Source organism: Papio anubis, chromosome 2 (genome assembly GCF_008728515.1).
Source record: "Papio anubis isolate 15944 chromosome 2, Panubis1.0, whole genome shotgun sequence".
Classification (NCBI taxonomy): domain Eukaryota; kingdom Metazoa; phylum Chordata; class Mammalia; order Primates; family Cercopithecidae; genus Papio; species Papio anubis.
This window is the reverse complement of record NC_044977.1, coordinates 25,656,992-25,674,438: the sequence shown is the minus strand read 5'-3', so window position 1 is coordinate 25,674,438 and position 17,447 is coordinate 25,656,992. Positions and strand designations below refer to the sequence as shown.

The 17,447-nt window shown below is 36.5% G+C and overlaps 1 long non-coding RNA gene across 3 annotated transcripts in view; it reads right to left on the bottom strand.

Moving 5' to 3' along the window:
* The window catches only part of LOC103881514, a 189,916-nt gene that overhangs the window by 146,336 nt on the left and 26,133 nt on the right, over window positions 1-17,447 (bottom strand). For all 3 annotated transcript variants that reach the window (XR_004182034.1, XR_004182035.1, XR_001899539.3), the window contains exon 2: window positions 9,856-9,967. This is a non-coding gene — a long non-coding RNA (uncharacterized LOC103881514). The remainder of the gene's footprint in view (window positions 1-9,855; window positions 9,968-17,447) is intronic.

The window sequence follows — 17,447 nt, the reverse complement described above, 5'->3', positions numbered from 1 at the left end:
GATGTACCAAAGTTAACCTAAAAACTTCTCTATGAATATCCTTCTCTAAACCCAGCTACTACTATGCATTTTTGAGACAGATATCATTATTTGACTTTCTCTTACTAATGATCATCAAAGTTAATTTTAATAAATTAATGTTGATCTTTTATGAGTTCTTCTAGGAAAGCACCTTTTCATAACATCTGGCAATATAAAATCAATGATCAAATTCTCTTTTAAGTGAAAGAATGTCTGACAAGAATACACAAGTAATCTAAACATTTATTACTAGCCCACTGTAGCTTCTTTCTGCATGCAACTTCTTACCCAAGATAGAACTTCTAATTCTTATTTTTCATTTAAAATTTTCTCTGACTAGTGGTTTGATGACATATGGATGATTATATAGAGAATAAAGGGAGGAAAAAAATCAGAAACATTGAAAACAAGTTATAAGTAATATCTTTGAGGAGTTTATATATTAGATGCAAAGTAGAAGGATGCACTGATACAAGAGCTAATGTGGGGAAAAACTGAACCATTCATTTCAGTGACAAAACTTTGAGTATTTCTCATTCTGTAAAACAAAGGTCCATCAGCCAAAAAGTTTCTTTATGAAGCAAATAATGGTTGATAGGAACAGAGTCAGACTTTAAAGACAAATTATGTTTGGAAGCAGCCTAAGAGTCCATAAACAGATGAATGGATAAAGAAAATGTGGTACATATATACAATGGAGTACTATTCAGTCATAAAAAAGAATGAGATCCAGTCATTTGCAACAACATGGATGGAACTAGAGATCATTATGTTATGTGAAAGAAGTCAGGCACAGAAAGAGAAACATGACATGTTCTCAATTATGTTGGGGAGCTAAAAATCAAAACAATTGAACTCATGGATATAAAATGGAAGGATGGTTACCAGAAGCTGGAAAGTGTAGTGGGCAAGGTTTGGGGAGGGAGGTGGGGATGGTTAATGGGTACAAAAATATCATTAGAAAGAATGAGTAAGCCGTACTATTTGATAGCACAATAGGGTGACTATAGTGAATAATAACCTAACTGTACATTTAAAAATAACTTAAAGAGTATAATTGAATTGTTTGTAACTCAAAGGATACATGCTTGAGGGGATGGATACCCCATTTTCTGTGATGTGCTTCACATTGCATGCCTGTATCAAAACATCCCGTGTACCCCATAAATATATACACCTTACTATGTTACCACAAAAATTAAAAAGAAAAATAAAGGTAGAATATTACATATGAAAACAAGATAAATTATGTACGTTGTTTGAGTGATATTGTTAACAGATTAAAAAATCAACAAAGGCCGGGCGTGGTGGCTCATGCCTATAATCCCAGCACTTTGGGAGGCTGAGGAGGGAGGACGAAGAGGTCAGGAGTTCGAGACCAGCCTGGCCAACACAGTGAAATCCCATCTCTACTAAAAATACAAAAATTAGCTGGGCATGGTGGCGGGTGCCTGTAATCCCAGCTACTTGAGAGGCTAAGGCAGGAGAATAGCTTGAACCCGGGAGGTGGAGGTTACAGTGAGCCGAGATCGTGCCACTCCAGCCTGGGCAACAGAACTAGCCTCCTTCTCAAGAAAGAAAAAAAAAAAAAATCAACAAAAATCTATTACCTAAATTTAGTAGCTGACGTGAGTCTATCTAAACTTTCAATTCCAGTTTCACGCATTGCAAGACTGTCTCTAGTATCAATGGCAGCAGCACCATTCATTACCAACAGACTTATAATATTTTAAATAATTAAAATGTTGCATTGCTTAAAAAATAGAAATTACCTTTTGTATAACATATCTCCAAAAACGAGCTCTTAGATTACATTTTATTTATTGCTTTAAAATGGAAAAACATCTGAAAGTTAATCCATACATGTCAAAAGTTATAACATAAAAATTAAAAGAATGAATTAAATATTATCAGAGCTTTAATAATAAAAAAAAACCCAACTATAATTATTTGTCAGGATCCAGCCAGTTTCTATACATTTTATGATACTATTTTTGTGAACATGATAGAATCTAAGAAGTGAGTTTGATGTAAGGAGTATTTTAAGACTCACGATAATTGTTGCCAACGTAACCAGGTAACGTCTAAAACATTCTGGATCCTTATTCCAAGAGGGAAGAGCTGTAGGGTATTAGGGCATTTTAGAAACTCTCAGTGGCATTTAGAAACTCTCAGAAGGAAGTAGGGTGGTGACTTTTAGGTTTTAATGTTTCCAAAGGCTTTCAGAATGTCATGTGATAAGAGCTCAAAAATTTTTGCAGCAGCCAGCTTTCCAGCAGCTTGCTTCTGCTTTTTAATGTTGACGTACATGAGACCTTAGTTGTTAAATGCCTCTCAATATTTACCAACCACAAACTTGCTTTCTATATTTTTCCTTCCAAGTGAATCCCAATATCTTTAAGATGCCTATTTAACTTCTCTGCTCCTTTGTCTTCTTTGATTAAGAGTCATTAATGAGCATTTGGCTTTTAATATGAAAAACGAGGTAAACAGAATTACCAGGAGAGGTCCTAATGGTACAATCAAGTCACAGTAATGGACAGAGTTTCCTGGTGGATTTTTAAAGGCATATAAGCAAATAACAGTTTACTCGAGGGATAAATTTAACATTTTCTAAAAGTTTACTCTGAATATTGGTTATGTTTAAAAGTTTACACTTTCTTTCCTGCATTTTTGCCAGTTAAAAAACAACTATGCCTTTGTTTATTCTTAATATGATTAGGATAAAACAATATTAAATAATTTTTAAAACATGATAGTTTAAGAAACACAAATGCAGGAGTTATACTTTCATGATCATTATTATAAGCTGGAGCAAATCATTGTACCATGACCTGATTTTAGTAGTTTTTAACATGACAAAATTTAGTCTTTTACGGAATCATTTTGTAGAATTAAAATCTCTCTGAAAAACATTGTGATGCCTTTAGATTGGACAGCAGAAAATAAAATGTGTCTCAACAAGTACTCCTGACCTTTTAAGGCTTCAGGAAGTACGTGGAGGTAAGCACTTTCCTGAGGTGTCATCGTCTCTGAGGACAGAAAAAGGATCCAGCTGCCAAGTGACGTTCTAATTCTCATGGTTGGGCCTGTTGTCTGGAAAAAGAGTCATGCTTCATTTAGTAATTCCAGTGTTTCTTCCTCTTCCTGTAAAGAAGGGTGTGGGAGCAGGGAATATTCATTCACAAAAAATGGAATAGAAAAATGTATCCCGTGGGAAGGAACCATTTATAGAACTGTCTAAAAATATGTATTTGGGCAGGTCAGATGATATTTTGCAATATTACTGTCATGACCATTCAGTTTGTACACTGGCTTTGAATATGTGTTCATTTCTGAAGCAGGAGTCATTTTGAAGTACTAGGAAAATGGGGTTGCCAAAGAGATAAACTGTTATATGGCTAATTTCTTTGTATCTGGTTCAAACCAGTTCCCCCAAGCAGAACTTATGGATATCTGAGAAATTAAAAAAGTAATAGTCTATTTAGGATTCCTTACCAATGACATTATCCTTATAATACAGTATTACAAGTTATAGTCTTTTTTAATTTAGTACATAATTTTATGACTTACTAAATAGGTCATAAAAGTAACTGGGCAAAGGAAAACGAAGATATTGCAGGAGAAATCCAGGTCACAGAGCTCATTCAGCACAGCTGACTAGAAAACTGATCATTCTTGGACTTTGATTGCTGATTTGGGGCATGGAGAAGTTTTCATCACCATTATAGAGGCTGTCTGAGAATGGGCACAGGTTGGAGTGTAAGAAACAGACTGTACACAAAAGCCTTGGTTTCCGCATCCCTACTCCTTGTCACACATCCACTGGGTGACCCTGATTTTAGCCTCTTTAAACCTCAGTTTCCAAAGCAGGAGTGAGAACTGAATAATTCATCAGGTTTTTTTTCTGGCTCTAGATTCTAATTTCATGTTTTATTATCTTTGGCTCTCCCTCAGTTGTGAAGGAAGACTGAATTTTGCTTGTGTTCTAGATGAAAGATTTTCATGTTCATTCAAGTCAATATTTCAACTGAAAATTAACTACAGTTTTATTTTTCAAAAGTGATCACTTGACTTTCTGGCTTGCATATATTTTTATCCGGATGACATGTGATGTGTCATGCTCCATCCTTTAGAGAGAAGCAACATCTAGCTTAAGGGTCAAAATGGAGAGGGCTGAGGTTGCACTCTTTCTGAGATGATGGTCACTGTCTGCATGGGCGGCTGTTTTTTTTTTTTTTTTCCTGGGGGTGGACTCAGGTCATCCCAACTCTTTACCATGTCATTTCTTTAGCCTCCACAAGACCATCTCTCTATATATGCAGATATATATAGGTGCTTTTCTTTATTGAAGCATTGGTGTAATTTAAGATGATAACCAAACAAAAAAGGAGAAAAATTAGGGCTTTATGTTAAGTAGTATATTTACAGTTTCCAAACAGAAATCACAATAAGAATTGAGTTACTTACAAGGAGTCCAATCCCGGGCATCTCCCCAGATACTTTCTAACCATATCTTCCTCCCCACTCCCCATAATGAAATCAATGGTAGTCTCTTCTAAGTGCTTCATATTCTAAAGCTTTTCTTGGCTAATCTTCATCATTTTTTTTTTTTTTCCAGCAAACTTTAGCCCTACCTATGTCTTGATTATAGTCTCCTTCCACAGTGCATTTTCCCAAATATGAGTCATTCCTTCTGGATTCTTGAAGAGGAAAAATTTTATTCATATAATGAATAAATATTAACAAACTTCTGGAATGACCCTTTCTTAGAATGGAGAGGAAAGATAAATAACATCATCTCCAAGTTAATGTCTTTATCTTTATTCTACATCAGAAAAGTGAAGATCATGTTCGGTTACCCTTAGGGAACATTCCAAGTCACGCAGCACCAAAGTATGTTAGCAGCAGTGAGTTAGTATGGGTCTGCAGCAACCTCAGTTCTTGCCTCCTCGGAATAAAGAATTCAATCAAGGGGCATAAGATACAGAGAGACTGAGGCAAGTTTTAGAGCAGTTGTTAAAGTTTATTTAAAAGCTTTTGAACAGGAATGAAAGGAGATAAAGTACACTTGGAAGAGAGCCAAGTGAGTCACTTGAGAGATGAAGTGTCCGGTGTGACCTTGACTTGGGGTCTTATACGTTGGCATTCCACATGCATAGTGGGCTGCCAGCGCTTGGGAGGGGCTGCATGTGCATTGTGTTTACTGGAGTTGTACGCATGCTCACTTCAGGCGTTCTTCCCTTACCAGTCAAATGTTCCTATAAGGTCATGTAGTGGTTAAACTCTATGATTTTGCTTCTTAGTGCATGTGCTTGAGCTCACTTGCCCAACTCTTGAGATCTTATCAAGAAACTGTTGATCACCAGTATCAGGGGTTTCTATCTATTAGGAGACTGTCTTTTCCTGGCACTGGCTGTAACCAATTACTATTTTAGAGACACAGTTAACAACCACCTGACCATCATCTGATGGTTGCCTGACATTCCTGGTTGGTATTGGAGAGGGTGGTTCTCCTGCCCTGCTCATGTCTGACTACCTACTGTAACATTCAAGCGAAGAGATACTATCCTGTCTTTTCCCATTATCCCATTCATTTGGAAGTTTCTGTCCTATGCGGAAGAAGGAGGGGATGCTACATGAAAGTAGGTCAAAGAAAGAAGAACTCAGTAAAATCCAGCTTTAGCAATAAAATGCAGGAGCCAACTAAACCATCATATAAGCAGAGCCAAGTTTTGACTGCAATGTCAACCACAGACAGTAACTTTGCTGGAATGTCTAAGGGTTTCCAGTGGTCTGGTGGTGAGAGAGTCAAGTTAGGCCTAAATTTTGCCAGCTCTGATTTCTGTATTTTGAATGCGTTTCTTGGAAGTAGAATCTAATTATCTTATTTCCATGGACTATCTTCTATCAAATCACTGAAGTAACCTCTAGTTACATTTCAGTTCTAACATTTAATATATCTGGCATCTTGGTAGCCAAAAAATTGCTTTACCATATGTATTAGTCAGTTTTCACACTGCTATAAAGAACTGCCCGAGACTGGGTAATTTATAAAGGAAAGAGGTTTAACTGACTCACAGTTCAGCATGGCCTAAGAGGCCTCAGGAAACTTACAATCATGGCAGAAGGGGAAGGGGAAGCTAGGCACTTCTTCACAAGGTGGCAGGAAGGTGCCAAGGAAAGGGGAAAAGAGCCCCTTATAATGCTATCAGATCTCGTGAGAACTCACTATCATGAGAACAGCATGGGGAAAACTGTCCCTATGATTCAGTTATTTCCACCTGGTCTCTCCCTTGATGCATGGGGATTATGAAGATTATAATTCAAAATGAGATTTGGGTGGGGACACAAAGCCTAACCTTACCACCATGTATACATATGTTTATTTATGAGGTTTATTAAGTGTTGTTTGGGTTTGAGAGTACTAGTCTCTGCAAATACCGACAAATTCTGTACCAATTTAGAAATAAATAGAAGGGGCCGGGCGCGGTTGCTGATGCCTGCAATTCCAGCACTTGGGAGGCCGAGGCGGGTGGATCACTTGGGGCCAGGAGTTCAAGAACAGCCTGACCAACATGGTGAAACCCTGTCTCTACTAAAAATAAAAAAATTAGCCAGGCATGGTGGTGCACCTTTACTCGCAGCTATTCGGGAGGTTGAGTTGGGAGAATAGCTTGAACTCAGGAGGTAGAGGTTAGAGTGAGCTGAGATTGTACTGCTGCCACTGCATTCCAGCCTGGGCGATGGAGTGAGATCCTGTCTCAAAAAAAAAAAAAAAAAAAAAAAAAAGAAAAAGAAAAGAAAAGAAAAAAAGAAAGAAATAGAAGGGCTAACTATAGATAAAGTTGTAGCATTGATTTATATCTGATATAGCTAGATTAGAAAATCACTCTTGTACCCGAGACCACAACAGGTTTCTTCACATATGCAGGCACTGGAACTTACATATGTAGATAGTTGGGTTTGCAAAGCAGGCATATTCTTCATTAGTTGCCCCACCTCCGACGACACACAGAGCTCAAGAGGAAAGGCCACTTATGGTCAATAAGCATGAGCATATTGATGGTGGACATTAGAAAAAAAAGTGTAAATCAATGTAAGTCAGTCTCCCACTATTACACCAATCATATAAATCACTCTTCCTACTAAAGAAAACATCAAGTGAGAAGCAAGCAAAAGGTTAATGGTTTCTTTGCAAAATTATCATTTGAGTCTAAGTTCCTGTTTAATGAACTAAGTAGAAGACAGAAAGGGGGAAAGGATGGTTTCACTTACAATGGTAAGAAGGTCAATAACTTTCAGCAGATAAACTTGAATTTATACCATGAACTGAATGTTAACTTTTTTAAAATTAATGATTATAAAATCTGCATCCTACCTAATAATTTTAATAGCACTGTTCTTTGTTTCTTTCCTCAGACTTTGTGGTAGATTCATTCCTTTATTTGTCAACAGATACTAGGGATACAGTGTTACCTTTGAGGAAAGCAAGATATTTCAGGAAAGAAACAAGTGAGCAAAGAGCTTCAATATACTATGGACAGTGCTGCAACAGAGGAGAAGGATGAGAAGGCTCCAGAGGTGGTGATACTTAAAAAGAAACTTGAGGCCGGGCACAGTGGCTCACTCCTGTAATTCCAGCACTTTAGGTGGCCGAGGTGGGCGGATCACCTGAGGTCAGGAGTTAGAGATCAACCTAGCCAACAATGTGAAATCCCCACTAAAATACAAAAATTAGGCAGATGTGGTGGCAGGCGTTTGTAATCCCAGCTACTTAAGGGGCTGAGGCACAAGAATCGTTTGAACCCGGGAGACGGAGGTTGCAGTGAGCCGAAATGGTACCCTTGCACTCTAGCCAGGGAGGCAAGGGTGAAACTCTGGCCCCCACCCCCCAAAAAACTTGAAAGATGAATAGCTATTAAAGGAGCAGACAAAGAGAGGGGAAAGCATTCGAAGCAGAGAGAGCAACATGCCTAAAGTTGACAAGTGATACTGCTTCAGGGAGCTTCAGGGAACAAGAGTGGTTTGCCTGGAAATTAAGGGACATGGGAAAGTTGGATTTCTTCATCTGCCACTTCCCTCCTAGGACAGACTTAATACTTTGATGCAAATTACTCCTTAAACCCTCTTTCCCCTTCTAGATCAAGACAATAAAACAAATATTTTTCTTCTTGGCTTTCTTATTCTTTCGTGGCTTTCTACTACTTTCACAAAGAGGAACGTACATTCTAAGACTGTGATTGGTTTATTTGCAGCCTTTTCCTTAATGTCTGTTGGTGAGAGGTTGGTTCTTATACATTTATATTTTCTTGTGTTTAAAGAGTAAGCACAATTTTTCCATATGTATATTTTAAATTATTTACTATTGGGCCAATCCTTGGGCATATTTGCAAAAATTCTTTCTTACAACTTTTACTTGCCCAGCTACACTTTAAATTCCGTGAAATCAAAAGAGAAGTTGTCTCATCAGGAAAGCACAGGTAATGATTGGACTGCACTTGAGAATTCTAAGGAAAACAGTACAAAATGTGATCATGGAAAATTAAGCGAGTGTCACCTGAGTAAGAGCCTTGAACTCTTCATAAGGAAGTCATTTGAAGGAACTAACATAATCACATTTGTGTCTTAAAAACACCTGTGGGGGATGGACTTTAAGAGGAAACATTGAAAACATGGAGACTAATTATTAAATCCTACAATATTTATGGGAATAAGTTACTAATTTTTAAGTAAAATGGGGTTAATGGGAGGAAACAAAGAGAAAGAGGAGTGGGTTTAAGAGTTGTTTAAGAGTTGTTTGGAGGTCAGTTTCACAGGATGATGTTCAAAAGATGGAGTGAGTGAGGGCAGTGAAGTATAGAGATCTTTGCTGAGGTTAGAAACACAGCAGGAAAAGGAGTTGGGGCAATGACCAAGAAAAAACACTGAATTTAATTTCAGACATTTTTAGCATTAGGCTCTACAGGACAATCAGATCACAATTCGTTTGGAATATTTTCAAGGCTTATATAAAAGATACATTAGGAGTGGATGTAATTATTCAAAAACTGACAAAAATTACCTCAAAAGTGGAACTGCTGTGTCAAGTGTATTTGGTGTGCAGATGTTCTCTTCTTTTGTTTTTGTTTTCAAGGAGTGTGATTATAAGTCAGTTATTTATGTGGTTTTCTTTAATCTTACTAATATGTTACCTTTACATTGGGGCAACTAAGAATAGACTAAAGGGCAATTAGAGAAATGCTTCTGCAATCAAAAGTAGGATTTGAAAAGGCTAGAGGTGGAATATAAAACAAAAAAATTCTTAGCAGAAAGATAGACTGTTTCAGTCAAATCTCCTTCACTTCCCTCTTATTTGCTTACTCAGGGCCAGGACATATTTTTATTCTGTCAAATCTCATGTAATGTTTCAAACAAAACATTGGGTTCTGACACTTCAACATATATTCTACAATAAGATAAATTTTTCATAGTTAAGATCTCTGTTTCGCAGACTCCAAAATAAGAAGAATTTAAATAATAGAAGAGAAATGCATTATTAAATATATAAATCCAGAAAATGGCCAATCTCTTAAGATTTTATGAATAGTCTACTTTCATGGACTATTATCAAGAATTATCTAAGAATTACTCAAAATTAAACTGCAATTATCTACATGACTGAAGACAAAGTCTTAAAATGCTGTATTTTTCTTCAGGGCATTAAAAATTACCAACTGTATGTTCTCTGCATCTCTCTTGATTCATATAGGCAATGTCATCAACTGCTATAGGTAAGCTATTCCCATGCATTAAATATTGCATTTCCCAAAGTAATAAAATTGTATGTCACACCTTTTTTTTCCAGGTTAGGCAGATTTCATTCTTCGGATGACACTCCCAGGAGACCTCTCTTTGGGCAGTGCAAGAGAAGGATGAATTGAAGTTTATCTAAATGCCCAATAGTCTAAGAAATGGAAAATAAACAGATAAAGGCTATTACAATGCAGAATTCTATCAAAGCCATGAATTCCTAGTTAATAACTTTAAAGTTTCCTGAAGAAACTTTTGCCCTGAAAGAAGAGATAGACCTCTATTCCCTATCACAGTATCTAGACTTTTTTTTTGGGGGGGGGGGGTGGGGATAGGATCTCACTCCCATCACCCAGGCTGGAGTGCAGTGGCACCATCAAAGTTCATTTCAGCCTCTACCTCCAGGGCTCAGGTGATTCTCCCACCTCAGCCTCCCAAGTAGCTGGGACTACAGGTGCATGCCACCATGCTCAGCTACTTTTGTTGTTGTTGTTGTTGTTAGAGATGGGATTTTACCATTCTGCCCAGGCTGGTCTCAAACTCCTGGGCTCAAGCTGTCCGCCAGCATCTGCTTCCCAGAGTGCTAGGATTACATGTGTGAGCCACTTGCCTGGTGGAGACCCAATTTACATAAACATGCTGTGTGTTGAAAAATGAGCAAACAACCCATTTTAAATGAGTATTAAATCATAGGTTCAATATAAAGTAGTGATTTGGGTGTCTCAAAACAATAATTTGCTAAATAAGTTAATTTTGTGTTAAAATGTATACTATTTCATTAGGCATATAGAGTGATAAGTTTATTTAACTAGGCTTTAATAAAAATAACAATATACCTAAATTTTTTAGGTAATAATTTTTTAGGTAACAATAGATTTTTTTAGGTCATAATACCAAAAAAAAAAAAAAAAAAATCAAATGGAATACAGGAAATTAAATAAGAATTGTCTTGTTTCCACCCTGCCACCCAGTCCTCATCTTTTATAGCTTCCCCAACTTTCTCTTCCCCAACCCACCAAGAAGAAACTACTGTTATCAGTTATGTGTGTTTTGTATATTCTATTCAAAAAATCCTTTAGATATACAAGTTTTTATGTTATCTATCTATCTATCTATCTATCTATCTATCTATCTATCTATAATCTTTTTAACACAAATATCCTATTCTACAGTCTAATTTTATTTGCACTTAATATATCTTAGTATCATTTCATATTAATGAATAAAGAACTACATTTTGCTTTTTATATTGCAGGCTTGGTGTTCCTCCACCATACGGATGAGCCACAATTTTATTTTATTTGTATAGATTTAAAGGGTATAAGTGCAGTTTTGATACACGGATATGTTGTGAAGTCTGGGCTTTTAGTGCAACCATTACCCAAACAGTGTTCGTTGCACCCATTAGATAATTTCTTATCTCTCATTACCTCCATATCTTCCCACCTATCTGAGTGTCCAGTGTCTATTTTTGCACTATCTGTGCCCAAGTATACACATTATTTAGCTTCCACTTTTAAGTGAGAACATGCAGTATTTGACTTTCTGTTTCTGAGTTATTTAACCTAAGATGAAAATAAGCCATAATTTTAGAAATGGCTTTTTCTTAAATATTATACAAGTTTGGTTAGAAACTATGCTGACTCTTAAAGGCTCAAGAGAAAAAACTCCACCTGCTATCAACTCAATCTCAATTCCATTGCATTTCTCTGAAGAATTTCATAAACAAAGGAAGAGTTCCCCCCAAAATGTAGGGGTCTCAGATACTCTGCTCTGCCTCAGGGAGCTTTAAAATCTTGAGAAAACAGGCTCCCAAAATACTTAGATCCTTGACATGCTAAAATGAAAAAGTAAAATTATTGATGGATATTTCTTCCATCTTAACAATCAGTACTTTCAAAATGTTTTATGTTGAACATATATTAATTCAATACTTGGTCTTTATAAACTTCATAATAAAATAAAGAACTTTAAGAAGATTGTAAAGTCAGGGAAAATGTTTGGTCAGAGGAAGTTCCTGCATTTGACCACTCACACGAGTCATAGATACCATCTGTAGGCCTCCGCCTGTTGCTTAATAAAATGGGATTCTTGAGTCAGCAAGTACATTCCTGAGATAATCTATGGGAATTTCTTGTGTCCTTCTCAGATTCTTATTTTAAGGCCATCAGCAGGAATTATTTACCATAATGGAACTTAGGGAGAGAATTCATCTCAAAAAATTTACTCAGTTCCAAGCTTGTAATGTTGTAAATCCACAAAGTCAACACCTACTAACACAGCTCACAAAGCAATGTAAGTAACAGAGTGTAGAGCCCCCACTCTTCTTAGCCATTTAATTCTCAGAAGCTCCACAAGCTGACATCCAAAGATTCAGGCTTCTCCAGGACATCTTGGTTTAAGACATAGCCCACTCCTCTAATTTAATAAAATTTAAATTGTTTAAATTTTTAAAGTTTTTATTTTTAAAAAATTTTGACCTCTTCACTACCCCCAAATTTAGATTCTCTGTGGAACTTTGTGTTTCTCAGACAATGCTTTTCTATTTTTTTCCCTCTTTACTCATGCACTTTATCATTTAACAGCATTGTACTGAAAATATGACTAGAATTGATAGTGTAGAACTACATTTTGAAGGGTTACAAATGGAGGAAAATAATTTAGTGTGTCTGCAAGCACACTTTATTTTGGTAGAAAAAAAAATACCTGGCCGGGCGCGGTGGCTCAAGCCTGTAATCCCAGCACTTTGGGAGGCCGAGATGGGCGGATCACGAGGTCAGGAGATCGAGACCATCCTGGCTAACACGGTGAAACCCCGTCTCTACTAAGAAATACAAAAAATAGCCGGGCGAGGTGGCAGCGCCTGTAGTCCCAGCTACTCGGGAGGCTGACGCCGGAGAATGGCGTGAACCCGGGAGGCGGAGCTTGCAGTGAGCTGAGATCCGGCCACTGCACTCCAGCCTGGGCGACAGCGCGAGACTCCGTCTCAAAAAAAAAAAAAAAAGAAAAAGAAAAAAAAAAGAAAAAAAAATACCTAATCAAATTCAGTGTAGCTAGTGCCTGAAATATGTCACCTTCCTAATAATACAGCCTTCCTTGTACTCCATGTTGACCCAGGATATCATAAAAGTTTCAGCCTGTGTTTCCTTCCCTTAGATGTCATTGCATGTTGACTCTACTCGAATGCTTCTCTGTCTTACAGAAAGGCCTACTGAATTCAAAGTCAGAGACGAGGACCCTTTCGCAAATCTAGATCCTGCCTCCAGTACTTTCTGTCCACAGATCTGCTGTGTATAGGAAGTTCTCCTAATGTCCTGCACTTCTGAATTATCTGCAGTACTGCTTCACCCACTGGGCTAAACCTCCTGATATCAATCCACATATTACATTTATGGGGGCTTGCTATGCCCGTTAGGTACTATGCATTGGGCCCACCAATGGGATAGTCATCAGAGGCAGCTCTGTAGCAAAATCAGTTTGCCTAGGTCCTTCCCCACTTTAAAGATAAGTCTTTGGCTGGAACTTAGTTACCCTTTTCTTAACAGCTTGCATTGTTCCAGTTGTAGCATATTTCATTCCTGAATCTACCTGAGTTACCAAAATAATATTTGAGGAAATCCTTCAACTAAGTCTTCCTTTTCTAGCCAGGTACTCATAACCTGAGCTGGCAGTATTACAGTTGATAAAGCCATGTTCTCAAGGAAGATATTCTTGATTCCCCCAAGACAGGACTGACTGCCTGTACTCTTTCTGTCATAATACCTTCTATTTACACCAATAAGCACTTTTCATATTATATTGTAATTGACTGTCAAAAATTGTGCACTGTTCACCATTATCATAGTCCAGTGTCAAGCACATTGCCTGGCATGTAAAAGTGCTCTGTAAATATTTGCCAAATAAGTAAAGAATGAAAGTTGGAGCCTAAGGAGAAAGAACGATCATAGAGCAAGCAGAGAGCAACAGAGATGCAACATAATCACCACTGATAATTTCTCCAAAAGGGTGTTTGTTTTAGAAGTTAATCTGGCAGATAACCATGAGGAAACCGTGTATAAACTTGTCCATATATGGCAATATAATAAGTGGTAATGAGTGAAATGGATTCTGAACTAAAGAACAGGGTAATTTTTGAGAGAAAAATGTGTTATGAAGAACAGTTGGGGAAGGAATATAAATGCATTTTATCACAGATTGTTTCATAGGCACTAACATGCAAGATGGCAAAATGATGTTAAAAGAATAGACAATCCTATGTGCTCTGTGTGCGTTTCTTTTTAAAGTAATGGCTTTAATGGAAACAACTATGATACAATGTTAGCTGGAAACCAATGATGTAAAAATGCATACATGATACAACAGCACAACTGCAAAAAAAAACATGTGGGGTGAAAAAGAAAAGAAAGGTCTCAAAAGAGCAACAGAATATGTGTTTGTTGAAAGAGTTACGGGTGAAGTATTATACTTTTTTAGTATTTTCCAAAATCTTATTTAATAAATGTATATTACTGTAATCATTTACAGTTTCTATCCTTTTTTAACATAGATTAATTTATTGAACATAAAAATGTAGTTCACATAGCAACTGGACAGGTTGCAAATCTGTTTCCTTGAGTAAATATAACATTAACCATTAACTCTTTCAAAACAATATGGCAGTGGAACTCATCCTGAAATAGTTGTTAGTGCCAAAACCAATCGTATCACCATGCCTTTAAGATGAGCACTATTTTCAAAGAAAAATATTTTAACATTTTAAGATACATGAAGACAGAGGTTGGCATTTTTCACTTCTCTATAACCAGTGTCTCCAAGAAGTAAGAGTACCCAAACATGCTGAATAATGATCCTTATCTATCCTTTTCCATCTACAAATGCACAACCATGTGTGCATATGCATAAACACATAACACAGACACATATATGTCAAGGGTCATATATGAGTCCAGAGTTAGTTTTGAAAAAGGGAAAAGTACATGAATGAGGTTTAACTGGGCAAATAAACTATACAATCTCTATAAGCAGACTCTGTATAGGGGTCAAATAGAAGATTAAACAATATATCTGTGAACACATTTATGTGCATATGTATGAAATGTACACATACATGTACACTTGCATTCAAGGATCTAAGTATATCATAAAATATATCAGATTAATTATTTCTTTACTTTTATTTTTTAAATAGTAGGGAAACTGAGATACTTGGTACTAGCACAACTTTTACAGTTTAAATTGTATCCATCTTACTTTTAATAATAGGATTACAGAAGTTTTAAAATCAAATTATAAGCATTTGTATAAATAAAATAGCTATTGTCTCTGGTCATAATATCATAACTAAAATCACAGAGAATATGACTTCAGGCAAATGTCAATTGAAAGATGGTTCAACTTACATTAACAGAATACTGACCACCAGAAAAATGAGTAGAACATCAATTACTAGAACATCCCTCCTTTTAATTCATTTTTAAATTGTAAATATTCATTATGACCATCCTGTGCAAAAAATATATCTTGAATTATAATAGCTTCTGTAATGTATCCTCTGGCTTCAATAATTAAGTTTCAAACTCACAGAAATTAATTGGGTTTGATAAGAGAACTTCATAGAATATAAAATTTTCAAATACAGATGAAATAATGTAATGAGGTTAAAATTTACTTTAAGACTTAATTAGAAAATACATATATATCAGAATATCATAAGAAACCCATAGAAAAATTAGAATTTTGACCAGGTGTGGTGACTTACGCCTGTAATTCCAGCACTTTGGGAGGCTGAGGAGGGCGGATCATGAGGTCAGAAGATCAAGATCATCCTGGCCAACATGGTGAAACTCTGTCTCTATTAAAAACACAAAAAAGTTAGCTGGGGTGGTGGCACATCCCTGTATTCCCAGCTACTTGGGAGGCTGAGGCAGGAGAATTGCTTGAACTTGGGAGGCGGAGGTTGCAGTGAGCTGAGAACACGCCACTGCATTCCAGCCTGGGTGACAGAGTGAGACTCTGTCTCAAAAAAAAAAAAAGAAAGAAAATTTAGAATTTTGCTCTTCATGTAGCTGGTAAATATGATATGAATTTTATTAAATCACTTGTAAAACATTTAGACAATTGACTAACAAATAACAAGTTAATATTTACATTTTAGTCTTTTCACATCATAGAATTTTTTTTTTTTTTTTTTTTTTTTTTTTTTTTTGGGTTTTTTTTCCTGGCCCGGGTTGGGGGGGGCGGGCCCCCGCCCCCCCCCACCCCCCCCTCCCAGGTTCACGCCATTCTCCTGCCTCAGCCTCCCAAGTAGCTGGGACTACAGGCGCCCGCCACCATGCCTGGCTAGTTTTTTGTATTTTTTAGTAGAGACGGGGTTTCACCATGTTAGCCAGGATGGTCTCGATCTCCTGACCTCTTGATCTGCCCGTCTCGGCCTCCCAAAGTGCTGGGATTACAGGCTTGAGCCACCGCGCCCGGCCAGAATTTTGTTTCTTACTCATGTCACACTCTGATTCTGGTGTTAATCATCCCTAGGTAAGTGACTTTCCAACATGTGGTGATTAAAGGACCTAGGGTTCTTCCCTTTTGTCACTTCATCTCATAAGGTCTTGGAGTTCCTCCACATATATTTGACAAATGGGGAGAAAAGAGCATAGGGAAGGCACATCTACATCCTTTGTAAATACATTTGCCCAGAAGTGATACAGTGTATACCATTGCCACTCACAATCCACAAGCAACAACTAATCACATAACCCATTGTGCTGCAAGAGTAGTATAGAATCCCTAGCTAGGAAGCCACTTCCCAGCACAAACTCAATACTACAGAAGGAAAAATACAAATTTTGGTGGATATATCATCATATCTACCTCCCTAGTGATGGTAATAACAATCTTTTATTAATATTTGCTTACTTTAAGAAAGATATTATATTATTTGATGTGCTTAATATATATAATTCAGCAACTCTATGGGCTAAGAAATGTTCTTGTAACTATATTATACATGAGGAAATAGGCACAGGAGCTGTTTCAGAATATTTTTTATGAAAGGACTTTCTTATGGTAGAAATTGATTCTTACTCTAAATTTTCATTAGAAATGATAATTTTCACTTACGTACAATATCACAAGGCAGTGTGTATGTAAATATAGATCACAGAATAAATATTTTATTTTAAAAAGTAATGTTGGATGTATCATGAAACAATAATTAATTTTCCTTTTTATAGTCAATCCCGCTTTTTTCATATATAAATTTGTTGATTCGTAAATGTTTTCAAATACTGCTTATAACACAAACACTAAAAATTCAATTGCTGTATCGTATGTTTCTATCATGTGAAGAGATAATTACCAAACCGAGTAAAAAGTCCATTTTATTTATACACCAATACTTGTAATTTGAATAATTTTAACCCAAGGACTTTGATGAGTTCTATCATTCTGCTTCAGATTTGAGCAAATTAGGAACAAGTTTATTATTTACTTGATGAATTAGCAGCCTGCTTTTCGCTATTAAAAACACATATTTTAGAATGAGTAAATTTTTCAAAATTGCTGAAGTTAGAAGTTATACTAGAAGATGTTTAAGAGAACACACACATATTATTTATTTTCCATTTTTACACATTGTC